General features: G+C 37.9%; 1 protein-coding gene across 1 annotated transcript in view; it reads left to right on the forward strand.

Moving 5' to 3' along the window:
- The window catches only part of ror2 (receptor tyrosine kinase-like orphan receptor 2), an 80329-nt gene that overhangs the window by 765 nt on the left and 66853 nt on the right, over positions 1-12711 (forward strand). The window lies entirely within an intron of this gene.

The raw sequence follows: 12711 nt of genomic DNA on the forward strand, positions 1-12711 counted from the left end.
TGGAGAGCACAACTTACCCCCTATGAGCAAGGTGTTGAGATATTCAACAATACCATTGACATGCTAATTGAGTCACTTGGCTAGAAGAGACCTTGAACTCAGTGGCAATTGTCTTAGAACCAAACAAAGGAGGATTTTAGGTGGGCCGGATTCTTTAAACATTAACAATTCATTTTCAAGCAACCCCTCTTTCAAACCCATTTGGGCCAAGTCTTTTTTATTTACATTGTTGCTTTTAGGAAAAGTGGGTTGATGCTTTTTACTAGGTAAATGCTGACTTGGTGAATTGATCAACTGGCTTGTTTGTATTATTATCATTTTTTTAATTTAAGGTGTGCCAGGGATTGTTTACAGGTATAGATACCCTTTTCCTCTAAGAGCAGTTTAATGAAGTGCAAGGTTGGCATTCAGATTGGTTCTACTTAAACATAATAATAATCTAGGGCAGATGGAATACCTTTATGTGTCATATATAGATGCACACATGTACAGTACACTAAAATCTTATTCTGCATATCCCATCTTGTTTGAAAGCTGGGGTCAGAATAAAGTGTTGGTCATTAAATAAAGCCAGTGGAGCCAGGAGAGCTAATGGTCTTTGCTCCAAGGCCCAACAGATGCAGCATGGCAGAGCCAGGATTAAAACCCACAACTTTCTGATTACCTTCCCAAAACTTTCACAAGGCTACCACTGTCCCTTATTGACACAATAGCCATCAAAGATAAGTTTTCCAATGCTGGTTAAGTAAATAAAGTCAGGATTATGAATGGTAATATGTGGACCCATTTACCATCCAGTGACCTCCCAAGAGACCTTTTCAATTTTCCTAAAAGTAGCACACGGTAGGATAACTGCATAAGTTAAGCAGTTTAAGATGTTCTACCTCAAAGCACCTATTGGCTTAGACTGGTCAAATGTTCATTTATTGTTTACAATCTTCAGTCACTACATTTTACATGTATTTCAACTTGAAACTGTTAACCATCCAAGAACACAAAACTAATTTTAGAGTCAAATACTGAATGGAATCCTATTTCACCATTCTGAGTAATTATACTTGGACCAGTTATCCACCCAAGTCTATTTTTTGTTGAATCCATGAGGTGAGCATTATAAATGGTTCTAATTAGATAACTTCCTTTAAAACTTTGGTGAAAAGCTGCTACACTAACTAAGTTTGGTATACAGACTGCACAACCATGACATTTTCTATTTCCCATCATGCACAGCCCTAATTTAGCAAAGCAAATTTAAACAATAACAGCCAGTCAACATGATTGATGATTAATTTCCCGCTGACCAGCTCACTTGAGCACAGCTTCCACAGAGGTCCTTGCGGATGCTAAATTAGTGTAGGAGTTTAATAACAGACCTGCCAGGGTTGGAAGGAACACATCTGGGGCATATTTACAGTACTTATAGAAATCTCCCCCCACTGGTGTAGAAAAACCGGTTCCACTAAGACAGAGCCAACAAAGAGTGCCCTAATTTATGAAGGAGTAAGTTGTTCCAGTGCCTCTGGAATGATGGAACAAAGAAGGAACGTGCAAGTTGTGCTGTTTTACAGCATCAGGCTTCCCCCAATCCTATGCCTGGCAATTAAACTGTTAACTGAAGTGGATACGGTTGACAAGTTAGCCAGAGTTCATTGTGTTAATCCAGATTTAACCAGGGCAGATGGAAAATCTACAAAGCGCCTGACACCCAGGGTCAGTAGAGTGGAAATCCATTAAAAAGCTCTCTGATCCTTTAAGACCTGCAAAAATAGTCAATTAACTGTGAAAGTGGATTCATTAATAGTTTTAATAATATAAAACAACTGTGTTAATGAGCTTTATATTCAAAGAACAGATTATATTATGTTCAGAATTTTAGAAGTGATATTGTTGGGGTCCGGTTTTGCGTCTGCATGGATTGGGGGACAAAACAGACTAGCCATTGGGTCAGTGCTTTTTTAGTGTTGGTCCAAATCTTGGATTAAATAGGAGGATTGGGTTAGGAAGGGTATTTGGCTTAAAAACTGTGGACCAGATCTGCTGTGGCTACCCCTAAATACAGGAGCAGTCTAAAGGACAAATGTATGTGACTTGGGTGCTACTTTATTGTGGAATATGCACATAGAGAAAATGATTTAAAAAAAAAAAATAGTTACATGTCAAAAAGATAAAAAAAAAAATTGTTTATTAAAATTATGGTAAGCCGTTTGCATGGGTTTTGCACTGTTGTGTGGAAGGAGTGTGTGAATTGGTGACCGGGTAAATTCTTTCACTAGTTTCCTCATGCTTCTCAATGGAAAGAGATGTCAGAATGATGACAGCTATCCCTTTCATTTCCAGGCTGTAAAATTTTGCACTTAAGAGGGTTGTGGTCAGCAAACATTTTTTTCAAGAATTATTTAGCCTAGGGACTGGCATTCCAGAGACTATCTTTTCCAAACAAGGCAGCTTGCTGTTTCCTCCGGGCACTGACATGCCAAGGTTGGCACCTCAGCTGGCTGAATCACTATTGACAAACTGTAGGATGCTCTGTAGCATACCTGTGGTTAGTGAAGATATTTGCTCCACCATGCAGAAATCCAATGGAATGAGATCACAGCAGCATGTCATCCGATAATCTGCTGCATGTGGAGAGAGCTGAAAGAAGCTTTAATGAAGAGATAAGGGAAAGCACTAGAACCAAACCAGTCTGAGCTGGGCTTTCAAAAGCAAGAGGCGCTGTTGAAAGGTAGTCTGGCTTTAATTAACTTTGTATTTTTGTAGAGTAGAGTCCTGATTGCACTGAATAAACAACAAACAACAATAATGCTGAAGATTTGCAGGCACTTTCCTTGAAGTGTTTGCTGATTACAGCCAACTAAGCTGTGGTCTTCCAGTGTCTCTACATTTTTCTACAACTCTAGACTTTTCTGTCTGTCCCTGCTGTTTACGACCCAGCAGATTTAATATCAGGTGTATGTTCATGAACTGACTGACAGTATGCAGTGCTTCAAACCTTTTAGTGTTTGGGCAGCTTTTTTGCTGTCGTTTTGCATGACTTAAGACTGTGAAATTGTCTCCAGAGCTGAAGATTTCTTTTGACAGTTTAAGAACCTAATTCATCCAGGCTCCATGTTAAACCCATAAAGTGACATTTTTTCCACAGGCCACCCAGAGCTACCTTAGGAACAAACTCACTAAGCTTGCTTAGCCAAGTGGAGCCAGGAATCAGTCTGAGTCAACAGTGAGCATATTTTATTATTAGAAGAAAATTTCCTTCACTTATAAGCCTCTCAAACTTAACCTCTAGCAATAGTGCTTTGCCAAGAAAGAAAGTCTTTATATGTTTAGGATGTGTGTTTTGACAGTTTTGCTCATTGGAACTTATATAACATGTTCAATAATGTCAGAAAGAGCTGAAATTATAATCACATTTATTTCCACTATTTATTTACAGCTGTTAACAGCTGTTTTTTAAAATTCTTTACATCAAAGGTCTATTAAAGATTTTTTCCTTTAAATTCAGTAACCGCTTCTTCTGCTGAGGGTTGGTGGGGCATGCAGATTAATGAGATGATGTTCCCTGAGGATTATGTGGATGTGGAGGTTGTTCCTTGATTTTGTAATTAACCAACAAAATGGTCTATGAATGGTCAGGCTCCTTTTCTTTATTTTGATATAGGTTGTGCTCAGCTTGGGCGGCTCGGTGGGTAGCACTGTCGCCTCACAGCAAGAAAGTCCTAGGTTCGATCCCCAGGCGGTGCGGTCCGGGTCCTTTCTGTGCGGAGTTTGCATGTTCTCCCCGTGTCTGCGTGGGTTTCCTCTGGGAGCTCAGGTTTCCTCCCACAGTCCAAAAACATGCAGTCAGGTTAATTGGAGACACTGAATTGCCCTATAGGTGAATGGGTGTGTGTGTGTGTGTATGTATGCGTGTCTGCCCTGCGTTGGACTGGCGCCCCATCCAGGGGCTTCGGCACACCCCCCCACGACCCTAATTGGATAAGCGGTTAAGAAAGTGAGTGAGTGAGTATGCTCAGTCTTACAGATGTGTAAGGAATTTTTATTTCTTTTCAGATAAACCATCGTAAGAGTTTACATTTACACTCTTTTAAAAACATTTTGTTTCAAGCTGTTTGCAGATTCACTTTATGAATAAACTGGAAATCCACTGAACTTTTGTTTCTCGTTTAAATATCCCAGGCCAGAGGGGGTCTCTTAAATAGTAAAGTCTCAAAACCCGAAAACGTAAAACAGAGTGGCAAGTAAGACATGCAACTTTATGTTTACCAGATGTAATGTGTTGCAGCATGAAATTGTGGAGGATTGGATTGTAACATATCACAGGCCTCTCTGATTTATGCTCCTAGGAATGCATCAGAACTGAGTTGACTAACATCTTAACAGATGATGGCAGGCAGAACAGATGTCTGGACCGGCCATAAATTTCACAATAGACCATAAAGGAAGTGGGTTTTATCCCTGAATCTAAAATGAATCTGATGACACCAGATCAGTGCAGATTAAACTCTCTCTCTGACGACCACAAGGCGATAATCCATTGACATGAGCCGATTGTATCTTCTTACATAAACATTGACAAAACATTTAGCTCTGATTGATGCAAGCTTAATTCTGACTTTAATGATAAGCTCTCATTTGTTCTGAAACTGTGCAAACAGTCTGTCATATCCAAACCAATTGTTTTCCATGTGCAGCAGTGGTAGCTAAGCAGTAGTCAGGAGGACTGGATGTGAAGCTGACACGGCAGTTTTTGACACTTAGCCCCATCAGCGTTAAAGCATGTTCAGCCTCAGTAAAAATATTAATGTGGTTGCCTGATGCTGGAAAACTGGATCTGGTCTCTATGCATGGTGATTTTTTCCTTTCCAAATTCTTTATGTGGAACGCTAATGGAAGGAGAGTAGGTTAAACACATTTTAAAGTAGTTTTTTTATTTTATTTTTATTTGTAATAAAGTCTGATATTTGTTTTTAAAACACATTTAGCTTTTTCATCTACATTTGATGGTATCATTAGTGTTTCTGAAGGTTTCTTTTAAGGTCTATATTTATTACTTGAGGCTTTTTACTTGAGGAACTTTGACATGGTCTGCTTGATGAAACAGCTAATTTGAGAGCTGTTTATATCTGTGCCAGATATAAAATGCTGTCTTTCCTCCGCTCTGTATTCTCTCTCTTTTTGCTGCTTCCATATTTAGTGGTTGACACAGTGAATCATTCTGGTCTGTATACCTGATCTGACACAGTTTTACGCCAAATTACCATCCTGACGCAACCTCTTGTATTTTATTCAGGCTTAAGACCTGCACTAAGACCGCACCGACAAGTGCACTTCCCTGTGGTTAAGCTGTTTGCCCCCAAACTGACTGTACTAGTAATGCATCACACACACATTTGTTTATTTGTGGTTAAAAACCGTCAGTGAAAATGTCATTAGTGTCATGTCGTCGGATGTCATGTGATGTCTCACAGGCTGAGTGTACTCATTGCAGTCTGTCAGTGACAAGTCAAATAAACAACACTTTCAGACATCTATTTCCAGTCAACTTGACCTGTTCCTTAAAATCTGCACCTATTTGTTTACCCAAAATCTGAAACGTTCCCTCTGTGGATTAAAGTAATTACAAAAATATAAAGTGCTTAAATGTAATAGCAAACATCCTTCTTGACAAAAGCCTGTCCATAAATACTAAAAAGTGGTGTCAAGTTGAGGAAATGATAGATTATTTTGTTGGTGTTTGTCTGACTTTATTTCGCTGCCTTGTAAGACTTTAATTATATCACTGTGGGTGCAATGCCATGAGGCTCGGTTGAGCTGTAAAGGGTCGGTAATGTTCTCCAAGGCGAGGGATTGCACGCTATGCTCAGAGTCTTGTGAGTTTATGAGTAAATAGGGAAAAAGAGGGAATTAGGAATAGTTTTGCTATTAAAAAGATGGTTAGGCACAAATGTTCACTCGACTTTCATTGTTAAACAGATGAAAGCGAAGCACAGATGCTTCGATGATGACAGATATGATTTATGAGATTTTTTGGCTGCCGTTTGCTGGTTAAAAATTTCAGCAATAGAAAAGCAGGTGTTACCGCTCACTCAGATATTCTCCTTTTAGGGCAGAATTGTAATATAAATGTGCACAACAACAAAGCTTTTATTCCTACACTTTACCTCATGTATTTAATAGGCAATATGTGTTTACTAAGCAAATATACAAGTGCAGGAAGGTTTGTTTACTCTTTACCATTACTTTTTTTTTGCATAAATGACTTTTTAATTGAAGCTTAATTGTGTTCAGTGACAGTGACGGTTTTTTTTTTACTTTTGCTTTTAAAAACATTGCTGCATGTCTCAACTGTATCTGAACATAATATGGTCATTTCATAATGCTGCTGAGGAAAGGTTTGGGCAGTTGTAGCCTAGTGGTTAAGGTACTAGACTGGTAAGCAAAGGGTTACTGGTTCAAACCCCATCACTGCCAGGTTGCCACTGTTAGGCCCTTGAGCAAGACCCTTAACCCTCAATTGCTGGGACTGTATACTGTAAGTCACTTTGGATAAAAGCATCTGCTAAATGCCAGAAATGTAAATGTTTTATAAATAGATGCCAACATTTCCAATGATTTGTTTTATTTGATTACATTTTCATCAAACACTTTATTCTGGTCAGGCTTATGGTTTCATAGGAAAACACTGGTTGCAAGGCAGGAATTTTCTGGACACGGTGACAATCCATCTCCCAGTCAACTGATAGCACAGCTACGATTTGAATCTGGTGGTGAGATAGCGTACTCTAGCACCCTCATGATGATTTGTTTGGAGGAGAAATATAGTCAACCCCATCCCATATTTTTGCTTCTGGGTTTGGACATAATGCACTTTTTGATAAAATTCTGAACTCATCGTTCTCTCAAATAGAAATGTTACCTGGAGGAAACCTATTTGAATGATGGCAGGACAGGCAGGTTTCTAAAGCTTGTATTCTTTACCGTTCCATATCTTAACAACTTTTTATTATATTTTTGTAATAACATTTAAGTGCACTTTTCTTTTAAATGTTTTGACACCATCACATTTTAGCTAAAAATAGTCATGATTGTTTTTTGGAAGTTGACCCACTACTTAATTAGACACCAGAGTCTAGCAGCTTTTTTATCTTATGCTGCCTCTCCTCCAGTAACAGCTAGATAACGTATATTATACCCTTCACAGTGATCTGTCAGGGACATGTAGCACACACTGTTGGAGACATGAGCCAGATTATGGAAGTCAGCCAAATGCACAGAGGATCTTTTATGAGTGTCTATCACGTTTCCATCTACACCGAGACAAAATTCTCCAGGTGTTCACGTTACAGCTTTGGCATTCCATAAGATGGCATTGCAGCCTGGTACTAAAGCCTGTAAGACACACAGCAGAAAGTAACTGTTAAAAAATGTTGATTGAAAGCTGCATTTTTAAACTCCTGGCTCAGAGAGAAGAATGTGTTCGAAAAGTCCTCTAATTATGCTCAGCACTGACAGACCCAAGAGATTGGAATACTTTGTGTGTAGCTTTCATAATCATGTGTTTAAAACTGCGGTGGATGTGGTTTGTTCCTGGTGAACTTGAAATGAACTCTTTAATACTGAGGTTTTGTTTATGCCTTGGTGAAAATTAAACTCTGAAAGCCTGGAATGTTCATAGTTTATCAGAACTGTAATGGGTTTTAGCTCTTACTGAAAATTAAAAATAAATCGGACATGTCTCATGTGAGAGTCTAGTAGTTGTAGTTTTTGGGAGTATCTTTTAGTCAGTGTTTGCACATGTTAAGAACTTATTTATTCCCCTAACTAATTATAATAAAATCCCTGAAAGTTTTTTTTGTAAGACTTTATAGGAAGGAAGGTTGTGAGCATGTGTGCCAGCATTCTTAATATTTGTTAAGTATTAATTTAGAAAATTGTATACATGATCATTTTGCTAACTGTTTTTGCTACGTTATGTGCTTTTCAACATCTGTGCCATTTTACAACATTTTAATGACATCTAAGGAATTTAAAAGCCATTTTAAAACAGGCACATGTATTTATCTTTGGCAGCCAACCATAACAGTTAATGTGTCACCATTGTTTATTGTATTAAGTTTTCTATTGATAGGAATGGACATTTTCATCTATTTCCCACATGTGCTGTGGAGATGGTTTGAGGCGCCATGAAGCAGTTTGGTCCTCTAATGAGCCATTAACCAACGTTGTGCCGTCTGTTGTTAATTTAGCCAGTAAACACACACAGGACACATACTTGATGTGGATTTCAGCACATACTTCCCCGGGTGTGTAACTGTATTCACTATAGAAAGCTTTGGTTTGCATGACTATGTACATTTTTATGACTCTGTCACCAATTACTACCACCTATTTATCTATAGTAATGTATATGACAATGGTAGTTGGTAGTTTTAACTTGTACAGTGTTGAAGTTGTCTTCTCATCACTATACCTTATGACCAGGTATTGAATTGCTGTTTCACATATAATTACCATTTGTAGTTAAAGAGTCTTACCAGGAAATTACATGTGATGTGGCTAACCGACATTTTACAAGTTGTTAGACAAAGTCTGCTGCTCTTGACACACAGATGCTTAGCTAATCATAGTTTGGTGATGGAGGCTGGAGAAGGAATGCAGGAAAGAACACAGCTAGCAGGACTTAAAATGCATGGACGTTTTACCGCTTCAGAAAGTCCTAAAACTTTACTGGAATCGGAAATTGTGCTGTTTACATTGGCCACCAGTCTAATAGCAAAGGTTGTAATTCCAGCACCAAAGCTTTTAAAACTAAATTTAAACAGTTCTCTAATAATATTTAGTTCTTAAACTTAGATTCTGGTTCAACCAAATGTGTTGTTTTTCTGGCACAGACTTGACCTTTTAGTTCAATTCACATATTATTGATATTGTTAAGTCAGGACATTGACTAGGTTGCAAAATTGCAATTCTATTCTTATTTCACTATTTCAACAACAACAATACAGCAATATATATTTGCGGCATTCTTTCTCATGATTCCAACCACTTTCTGCAATGCACCAGCTCCACAGGTTGGAAACAGAATTGCAGCATATCACTGCCATCATGCTTAGTAATACGTACAGTAAATGCCCTACCTTCTGACCACCTTCAGACTTTTGGCCTTTTGTCCACCTTCAGACTTGTGGCCATAAAACCTAATGGTTATCTTAAGACAAATCAGTTTGGCCTGTAGATTTGTCTTCAGAGTAGAATCTTAATTGTCTGTAATATAGACAGCTTCCAGCAACATCGAAGAACGAAATTAACGAAGCTCTTATATAAACGACAAATTTTAAAAATCATACTAAAGCACAGCAACAAAGTACTTATACTTGTTTGCTTCACACCTCTGGGGCTGCACATCTGCTCTCTAAGTCCAATTATTCTAAAATAATTTTTATAAGCAGTTCTAAGAATAGCTTGAATAGCATAGAATGATCTAAAACCTTAAATTCTATTGGTTTCTATTTGGGCTAGTTTGAGCAATAGCAAAAATACCCTATTAATATTGTTTACACATTTAAAAAAAGATACTACACAACCAAAATATATTTAAACAGAATCGAGATACTAATTATTTTGCTGAAACATAAATCCGCTGTTGAATTTTGACACACATTAAGCCAAATTCCTTTGATAGATTTTATGATCTGTGACTTTTTTTTATTCTCTTTTGACATTTTTGTCTTGTGCGTTGTGGTGTTGACTTTAAAGTAAGACCCTGTCTTTAAGAGACAGATACCGTTGTTTTAACTCTGGCATTTGGATAAAATTACTGCCTCCAAGACACTGTGAGGATAGGGGTTATCAATGCTTTTAAATGGAGATAACATCTGGAGTTTTCTTTTGAATGTGGTAAAACACCATTACATGTAGACAGTGATAAAACCTCAGAGCAGATTAAATAGCTCAGTGTTGCCAGCCAGCTTTGAAAGACATACTGGTACCATAAAGACAGAAGTTAATCCGATGCTGGCTGGGTTTATTAACCAGCGTTTGGGTTGAAAGGTGTTGGCAGAGCTGAAGAAACCAAGCCATGCAGTCGGAATAGTAGCTTTTAATAGAAACTGCTTTGTGTTTTTTGGCACAGTTTTGATGCTTCAGGGTTTATAATGTTTCAGTTTGTTACACTTATCAGTGCAGTTGTCATGTGTGCACACCACAAAATTACCAGCTGTATCGGGATGTCAGTTAAAAGTGTTTTAATACTGAACTTGGGTGATTGGCACTGTCAAACTTTAATAGAGGGATTACACAGAAATCTCATTTTGTACTGACAAATAAACATCTGGGTGCTGACAGGAATCTGTTGACTAATAACAACCAGTTTCAAACACTGTCTTTGACTTTAGTTAAAACGTTACCCCTGACAATGATTAACTTTACTTGAATGACAGTAAAAATGAGGATCTGAGTTCATCATAACAGTGCAAATTTAGCTTGAGTGCTAGCACTTTTATATGCTCTACAAATTAAATCCATCACACCTGACATTCAGAATATTACAGCGCTCTGACACCATCTATGTTTCTTATGACCAGTTAGAATCCTGTGTGCTTGATATCTGTGAATATTACCTACAGAAAAATTAATTAATGATACAAAAATTTCAGACTTGGCTGTTATCATTATCATTTAGAAACAGATTATTTAAGGATTCACATTAAGACTGAAATTATTCAAAGCTGTTTGTTGACTGGCCTGCTAATTTGGCTGTGTCCCAAATAGCTTATTTTACTTTAACCTAATATGTAATTAATAAGATAAGATTGACACACTGTTAGGTTTGACATACGCACAACGTTTTGGGGCAAAATATTTAATGTCAACTTCGTTGTAGGTTTAGGTATGGCTAAATAAATGACTAAGAAATTGAATAAAAACAGATTGAGACACCAATACTGAAATCCTATGGTTGTCTGCTTGTTACTTGTGCATTCTTGTGCACATTTGAAGATTCTGGTATGTTAATAAGATTTTAGGTTGTTAAGCACTACTTTAGTGGAGAATGCATTGTTTTGGGAAGAGTATTTGTAATTATTTAAAATATTTGTAGCATTTATTGAAATGGAAGACTGGAAACTAGGGAAGTGTTTTTTATAAACGTTTTAGTGTCTCCTGGTTTAATTGATTTGCATTTGTAATGTTTCATGGCTCATGATTGGGCTTGCTTGCTTTTCCTGGTCATTTCTTCCCCCCTCATGCCCCTCTCTGCTTTATTAATCACATATGATACCATAATGTCATCCATGCCCTTGTACCCACACTTGCATAATTTCCTGCCAGATCTCCAGCGTGAATTTACTGGACAACAGTCAGAATTAACTCATTCTGTTTTGCTGGATGACTCACATAATGTGTCTCTTCCCTCGCTCCCAAATGTCACCAACCCCCCCTACACACTGTGAAGGCAGTCCTAAACTCAATTAATAGAAGCCAGATGATAAAGACTTCCAGGAAAACCTTGTTTAAGCAACGGCTTACTGAGGATTTCTAGCTGTTCGGTTTTATTTGTTCTCTCATTAAATCTGTGTTTTCAAACTCCTTTTGTTTTAGTTTCTAGACTTGTTTAACCTTTTGATTTTATGATCTTGATTTGAATTTTAACTTTGAACAGGCAAAGTGAGGAGGCAAGAATGTAGAAGAGAGACTTTTGGGGAATGTGGTTGTGGTTTGAATAAACAAGGGCTGCTTATCATTTTGTGTCTTTGCGTATGAGACTGAGTTATCCAGACAAAGCTAAATAAGAAATTATACAATACGTGGTGATGTTTCACAATCATTGCAACCTGATGTTGGCCAACTGATAGGAAAGGTGTTCATGCTAAATTCTGACCCGACCATTTGCATGTCAGTTCATCAGAACATGCCATTTGCTGTCCAGTTCTTGTGAGCCTTTGGCTGACAGAAGAGCAACACGATTTGTGGGTTCCAAGATGCCTTTCTGCTCATCACAGATGTAGAGTTGCTGTTTGAATTACTGTAGCCGTTTTGTCATTTAGAACTAGTCTGGCCATTCTCCTCTGACCTCTCTTGTTAACAAGGTGTTTTAATATTTAACTGGCTATGTTAAGTACGTCTCTTGGATGTAACATCTGAATATACTTTTAATTGTCACCTGTCACACTAATCTGGTTTCTGCGTCATTTATACATGTACATATTGTATAGATGTTGGTATTTGCGGATTTAAAATTGAATATGCAAAGCTGTACCATAACTCACAGCTCAATGCAGTTTACACAGACACTTCATCAGTGACTTGCTTTCTTGTTTGCCACCTGTTATCCCATAATCACTGCTTTCACCAGCGACAGTGATCTTGCTGTCAGCACCGAATCCGAAATCCTGGTAATGCTGTACAGCTTTTCTGTTATGGCAGACGGTAGGGCAGTGTAGCCAATTACAAGCTTTCTTCAGTGCCAGTGTATCACCTGACTTCTTTTTGTTTTTTCTCTAAAATCATTAGTATTGAGTCAGATGTGTAAAGGGCTTAGGCAGCCAGCTTCATTACTTTTCTATCCTCTCATGGTGTCTCACCTCTGCAGCACTTGTGTACTTTATCCATCTGTCCAAACTGCTCGGAGGCCAAATAGCCTTAAAGGCATTAGGCGATACTCTGTCTCTCTAAATCAAGGAAAATAACAGCAGATGAGGGTTATTCATTCAG

This window comes from Trichomycterus rosablanca, chromosome 18 (genome assembly GCF_030014385.1).
Source record: "Trichomycterus rosablanca isolate fTriRos1 chromosome 18, fTriRos1.hap1, whole genome shotgun sequence".
NCBI classification, from domain to species: Eukaryota; Metazoa; Chordata; class Actinopteri; order Siluriformes; family Trichomycteridae; genus Trichomycterus; species Trichomycterus rosablanca.